The sequence below is a fragment of the Bos grunniens genome, chromosome X (genome assembly GCF_055505025.1).
Source record: "Bos grunniens cultivar Pamir isolate PY7600 chromosome X, Bosgru_T2T1.0, whole genome shotgun sequence".
NCBI classification, from domain to species: Eukaryota; Metazoa; Chordata; class Mammalia; order Artiodactyla; family Bovidae; genus Bos; species Bos grunniens.
This window is the reverse complement of record NC_141194.1, coordinates 22,880,349-22,887,208: the sequence shown is the minus strand read 5'-3', so window position 1 is coordinate 22,887,208 and position 6,860 is coordinate 22,880,349.

Sequence of the window (6,860 nt, the reverse complement as noted above, 5' to 3'; positions counted from 1 at the left end):
ACAGTGGGTATTAGATATCTCAGTTCAAGGAAATGCCACCCTTCTTTCTGGCAAACACCCTGGAGGCAGTGGGGTTAAATCCCCAGTTTGTGCACTGTGTTTCCGTATACTGGGGCAGGAGCACAGAACCCATTATATTCCTGTCCCAGGTGGAGAGTCTCTGTGTTTTACCCACAGTCTCAAAGTAAGAATCAAGGGTAATCTTCCATTCCGTTCTTCAGCTTCTCAACTTAATCCCCCCATTTCAGGGTCACCCCTCGCCCTCAATTCACTCAGCCTCATTTAGCCCAGCAATCCACCTAACTTCAAATTACATCCTCAAGGGAACTGCAGTGTTCCGAAGTGCCCACATTCGTCACCTCTAAGCATTTACTTTTGACTTCTGTAATCTGAAACCTCCTCTCGTTCTCATCCCTGGTTTCAACTTGTCACAAGTTTAGGTCTCAAAGGGTATCTCCCCATCTGCTTGACATGGTGGCAACTTATAGACACTTAACTTCTATGGACAGTGGCTCAGGCTTCTTTTATTACCATCCCCAGTTCTTCCATGGAGCATTCCATGGAGTAGATACTCAATTAGTGGTTGGAAATACGAGTGACAATGATAAAGTTGTCTACTTTATCACTATTTAATTTCTCCCACAATCTTGAATAAACTCAGTAAATACTTTTACTAAAAAGGAGTATTAAAAGAATTTAACAAAACCAAAAACTTACCAAAATTGACTTTTTCTTTTCTTTTTTACTTAACCTAAGTTATTTTACCACAGAGTCTCTTCAAATTTGCATGAAAATCCCTCTTCCATTGCTGTGTTTTCTTGTTCTAGATCACACAGCAATCAAAAGTTTCTAAACTTGCATTATAAAATATAAAAAATTTAACTGGAACCTGAAAAACACTAATAAATATGTGATCCATATTTTCACCAGCGGAATGCTGATTTTCTGTTTTTGTCCTCGCAATGAGAAAGAATTTATTGGAGAAACAGTGCAGTTTTAAGTAGCGGTTTTATGAAGCAGAGCAAAATTACACTTCTGAGAAGGAGGAAAGCAGGCTGTCTGGAAACCAGAAGCGGTCCTGCCATGTGGTAGGGTCATGTGTTCCTGTGTCATTTGACTGACAAGTTGATGGACAGTTTAAGGTTATATAACTTTTCTCCTAGTGTGCAGGCAGTTACCCATAAGTACCCACATAAAATCCATGGAGTGGGAGGGAAGACAGAAACCACAGTGCTATTTTTTATAAATATGGCATCATGAAACCTGGGTTACAGTAGTCACCGTTTAGGTCTTGGTGCACCTGTGCCACCCCATGCTGGCTCTTTGTCTTGGTTTGTCTTGACACGGCTGGAAACCTAGTGGTGGTCATTGGCCAGAACAGGGAGCCTCTCTGGGTGTGCTCTGACCACCAGTGTTCAGGTGGGGAAGAAGAAGACAAAGCATCCCTGGCTGCTAACCTGGCTCAAGTATTATACTCCCAATTAGATTCTGAGCAGAGAACAGCCATTGTTCCCATGGGAAATGGTTGGGACTTTGCCATGTGATAGCTGTCTCCCAGCTGAGTGCAGAATCTGTATATAGTTGTCCTTTCTGCCTGAGAGAGTGTCTGAGCAAGGATGATATAAATGTCCTTCTGGGTTAACTCAAAAGTCATAGATATATAAACTTGTCTAGATATTTTTTGGGGTCATCTGAGAATTTTCCCTAATCTTGTTTTATCCAACTGAGATCCTGCATGGAGAGGGGAACTTGGATTCTTATGGAAGTCTGGTGGGCCCTATGACTTCCTGAGGTGGGTAGAGTTTAAAGAGTTCTGGAGCTCCAGGATAGAGGGCAAAGCATTGGTGATGGGGGCTGGGAGCTGTGGTGTTCAATGCTGAGTATAGTGAAGAAGAGGTCTGTGGTCCAAGAGGCTCCTTCTTTTGCCCCAAAAGAGTTCCTGTGAACAGGGATCAGTGGCTGGCTGAGGGTTGGTATCATCTGGAGAAGGAGAAGGGCTTTTGTAGACAAATTAAGCATTGCCAAGCCAGCAGAGTCTACCTGCCAAGTCTTTCAAAGTTCAGAGTTTTTCCTAAAGGCAAGGAAGACTTGGACATAAGGGACCTCGCTGGAATCCTAAGGACAACTCTTTAGCGATGGACAGTCAGTTACCCATCTGAAAAGGAAATGACGAATGCTCATAAGGGGTTTTGGGTGTCACTGAATTCCCTTATGGATTTTTCATGGCTCTGGCATCCCTCACCTGTGATCTTGCTGGGCAGAATGTGGTTCAGTTCTCGCCCCAGGGGCCATTGTGGCTTCCCTGAGTATTGTTTTTTTAAAAAATTATTTATGTATTTAATTTTGGTTGTGCTGGCTCTTCTTTGTTGCATGTGTGTTCTCTAGTTTCGAGGAGCAGGGGCTACCCTTCATTGGGGTGCACTGGCTTCTCATTGTGGTGGCTTCTCTTACTGTGGAGCACAGGCTCTAGGACACATGGGCTTCACTAGTTGCAGCAAGAAGTGGTAAAGTAGAAGAAGTGTTAGAGGATTGCTGTTGTTGTTCAGTCTCTTAAGTCATGTCTGACTCATTGTGGCCCCATGGAATGTAGCCCCCCAGAATCCCCTGTCCATGGGATTCCCTGGGCAGGAGTACTGGACTGGGTTGCCATTCCCTTCTCCAGGGGAACTTCCCAATCCAGGGATCGAACCCTGGTCTCCTGCCATTTCAGGTAGATTCTTTACCATCTGAGGCACCAGGACAGCCACATTTCAGAAGGTAGCCAGAAAATTTTTAGATCAATTTCTTTTCTTTTCTTTTTTGTCCATTCTCACCTTATCCTGTAGACACTCTCAGCTTGAATTTTATAAACACAAAGTGGAGGCATTCATGGCATACAATGTCTGGATTTGGACACCCAAAGGCAAAGATATTGGGAGTCTAGGTGCAAAGAAATGCAGAAGAAAGTGACTTTCATACTAGCCCTATGAGCCAGTTTAACAGGCCGTAGTTTAAAATTTTTGAAGGGGTGGCATGAAGACCTCCTCTAGCTGAAACCTATCACATCAGGTTTTGACTCAAATCCACATGGCCAGGACTCCAACCCCCCAAAAATCCAGTTTAAGACTTGAACCATGGTCTTTTAATTAGAATCACTCACCTGGTAGCTGGACGTAGGCAGCTCAGGTTGTTTGTGTCTCAGTACAGAAGGAATTCAGCAAGAGGCAAAGTGTTAGGCAAGAAATAGATTAATTTATATAGGATGCTTGTAAGAGATGCAAGCAGTCAGGTGACGGAGCTCTGCCTGGAGGATTAAGTGGAATACATTCTATAGTCAACGGAAAGTGGAGGACTAGGAAAGACTGCCTTCTTTGAGTACAGGTCAGGCTTACATCACTGCCTCCCAATTCATTTGGAGCAGGAGAGTGTCTGACCTTATGAGGTCAAACTTGAATTATTATAGAACTTCTTCAAATGGATAGAAGGGTCGTGACATTCCTCTTTTACCTAAAGACCTGGGGAACATCTCATGTATTATTTATGGCTTTATATTTAAACAAACCTGCCTTCTTCCACTACATTCTGATGCCTTTCTTGAACAATATTAACTTACAATGGTATACCAATTGTTCCTATGTTTCTCTATCTCTGTTCGCCTCCTAGACTTCTAGATCTACCAGTCTGTCTGTCTGTGCTCAAGCCCTCATTCATGTCTGACTCTTTGCAACCCCATGAACTGCAGCACTCCAGGCTCTCTGTCCATGGGATTCTCCAGGCAGGAATACTGGAATGGGTAGCCACTTCCTCCTCCAGAAGATATTTCAGAACAGCGATCAAACCTTCATCTCCTGCATTGCACGTGGATTCTTTTCCACAGTCACCTGGGACAGCTACCTGTATCCTATGCTTTTCTATCCTTGTCATATGGAGGCAGGCTCCCCGAGCCAAGAGCTGTCGTTTCTCTTGGTGGGAGCCTTCTAATGAAGGTCTCCAGCTTGGACTATTGTCTGGAATTTAGTGAGCAATTTTCTTCCCAACAAGTGGAAGGAGCAGTCATGCATGTGCAGAAACATCAAAGGTAAACTTTCTTAGCAAGGACTTGAGGGGAGGACCATGATACTTGGTTTGAAGCCTTCCTTCAATTCCCATTATCATGGAGGATTGGAAGGACAAAGGCCCAGGGAAATCAGTCTGCACAGAGTAGCTGACCCACGTATGAAAGAACTGTCTTCCCTGCCACATCAAGGGTTACCTGAAAATCCTCTGGAGAAATGACCAGGGGTCCTCTGGGAACTGCTGGGAGGTATTGCAGCTCCTGTCTCTTTACCTGAGGACATGTGCTCAGAGTAAGGCCCACAACTCTCTGAGACCCAATAGAAGAAAGCAGAGGTTGCTTAACTTACCACATCTACCTGTTGTCTCTCAGGACAGAAAGCTGTGACTGGAAATTGAGGCCTTCTGATGGCTGGCTGCACCTGTCCTCAGTCAGGCTCCCAGGAAGACCCGTATTTCCTCCCTCTCTTCACTATTAATGTCCTCTCTCCAGGTCCTCACACTGCCTTCCCATCTCCTAACGAGACCTGTCCTCCCATGCGACAGCCTTAAATTTCCTGAGACCTCCTTGGAGGTTATGAGGGCTGCCAACCTGTGGTCACTCATGGCTGACCCTAGGGGAGGGATTCTATAAAAGTGGTATAGTGTGAGTGGTTCCTTTAGTCCTCATGGTCCTCTACTTGACTCTTGGCATGAACTGGAATTCGTCCTGAGGTTGACCCCTGAACCCCAGCACCTCACCACCTGAGATGCACTAAAAAGAAATATGAGGGGTGCATCATGCCCACATTCCCAAATTTGCCAGTGCGAGGTATAGAGGGGCAGGGCTGTGTTCTAGGTGCAGTCCCTTTATTCTCATTTGGAGTCACTAGCTTCCACTATGTACTGAAGTGAGGTTTCTCCCAGTAGACCAAGGCTCTCACCTCCCTGAGACCACTCCAGCGGAAAGAGAAGCACTTCAGCCAGAATGCTTTCTCCTGGGTCTCTTGGGGCTGACATCAGGGGTGGGCCTCCACAGTCTCCCCTGTTCTGGGCTGAGTGGTCCTCTTGCCCCTCATTTAGGGACCTCATCCTCACCCCTGACCAGACCCAGACTGCAGCCTCCACTCACCTCAGGCTGTGCTCCTCAGAACAAAGCCATTACTTTCTTGGAAGTTCTGGATTGGAAGACAGAATGAACCAGATGTGTGCAAAGCTACTGGGGTCTTCTGAGGAGAACATTCTAGGGCTCCACTCTCTTCTGGAGTCAGTGGTCCCCTAGTCTTAGATCAGGTTTCTTACCTTGACTTCTGGTAGCATATCTTATTCCACCCTCTCTACTGGCTGAATCAGCTAGCCTGTGGCCAAGGCTTTCGCCTTCTTGAAACAACAGAAGGGGAGGTGAGAGAGCTAAACCGTGGCTACCCTTCCCTGTTCCTCTGTGCCGTCCCCCTTGCTATGGGGGTTCCACTGATCAGCACCCAGTGTCCTCACTGTAAATCCTACGAAGGCCTCTTAGGATCTCCTACTTGGGCAGAATTGGAGCTGCTGCCCCAAGACCAAAGCACTCACCTCCCTGAGAACCCCTCCACCGTTGCCATGCAGGAAAAGAAGGCACACTTCAGACAGACTGCTCTCCCCATGGCCACACAAGGCAAGAAGCAGGATATAGTTTGTGGGACCCCTAGTGTTCCAAAATCTTCCCCTTGATAACTGTCAGAGGCTGGGACTCTTCCATCCATTGACCTGAGGACACAGTGCTTAAGCTTATGCTTTATGTCCCTGAGAATCAGGAAGGATAAATGAGGGCATATTGATCTTTTCAGGGTATCTGACATTGCATGTGTTCATGACCACATTGTCCCTGAGTAGTTTTGTCTTCTTTCATATCATTCATTTATCAGCATTTTTTAAACTTTATTCCAAAACAGTTCTTTGGGACAGGGCCCCACGTATCCAACGAGACACATTTTTTGGAGTGTTTAGAGGAAAAATGAATGAAAAGACGTGATGTCTGGCTTAGGCTGGGACAAGTGGCACATTGTGGGCTCTGCACGAATCCAGATCGGGGGACTAGTCCTAGGAAGGTCACTTCATCAGTTTGTGAACTTGAGAAATTTGCAAGTAATCCATCCATGAATGGAGTCTGCTAAATCTGATCCTGCATGAATGCTGGAATGCATGTTCTACATATAAAGCAGTGGCATACTGAGCAAGAAGTATTGGTTTGTCGTAAATGGAAGTTATGATTACTATGAACCCCTCAAATACAACCTTCCCATCTGAGTTTACTTTTAATCCAAGAGATAGCAGAGTATATGCAGTGAATTAGGACAAAAGAAACAAATATTCTTAAATGAGCTAAATAAGTCAAAGTATTTTTATTTTTACTAAAAAAAAGTTTCAAAGAAATAAGGTAAACCACAACTTAAAGACTTTTTACTCTATTTTCTCCATTTTTCTTTTTGATTCTCAATAGATTCTGTGGTCTTCTTTCACATTAGCATGAAAATCACTCTTGCAGTGCTATGTTACCTACTTTCAGATCATAAAGACAACATAGATGGCTCCTGAATTTCTTTAATATCTGCCACAACTGTACAATTAAAACTTTTAAAACAGCAATGAATATAAGAGCACTATCATTACCAAATTAATACTCTGAAGAAAAGCAACCTTTTAGAAGTAAAAATATTTTAAAAACAAAAAAAACTAAACAAATAATATGTAGAAGTTACTCGTGTGAAACAGAAAGAGAAATGTGATCTAAACCCCACTACCCACACCATGCACTCTTTAGAAGCTTGACTACTTTTCAAGAAAAATTCTCTTCTAATGTCATGTTATCT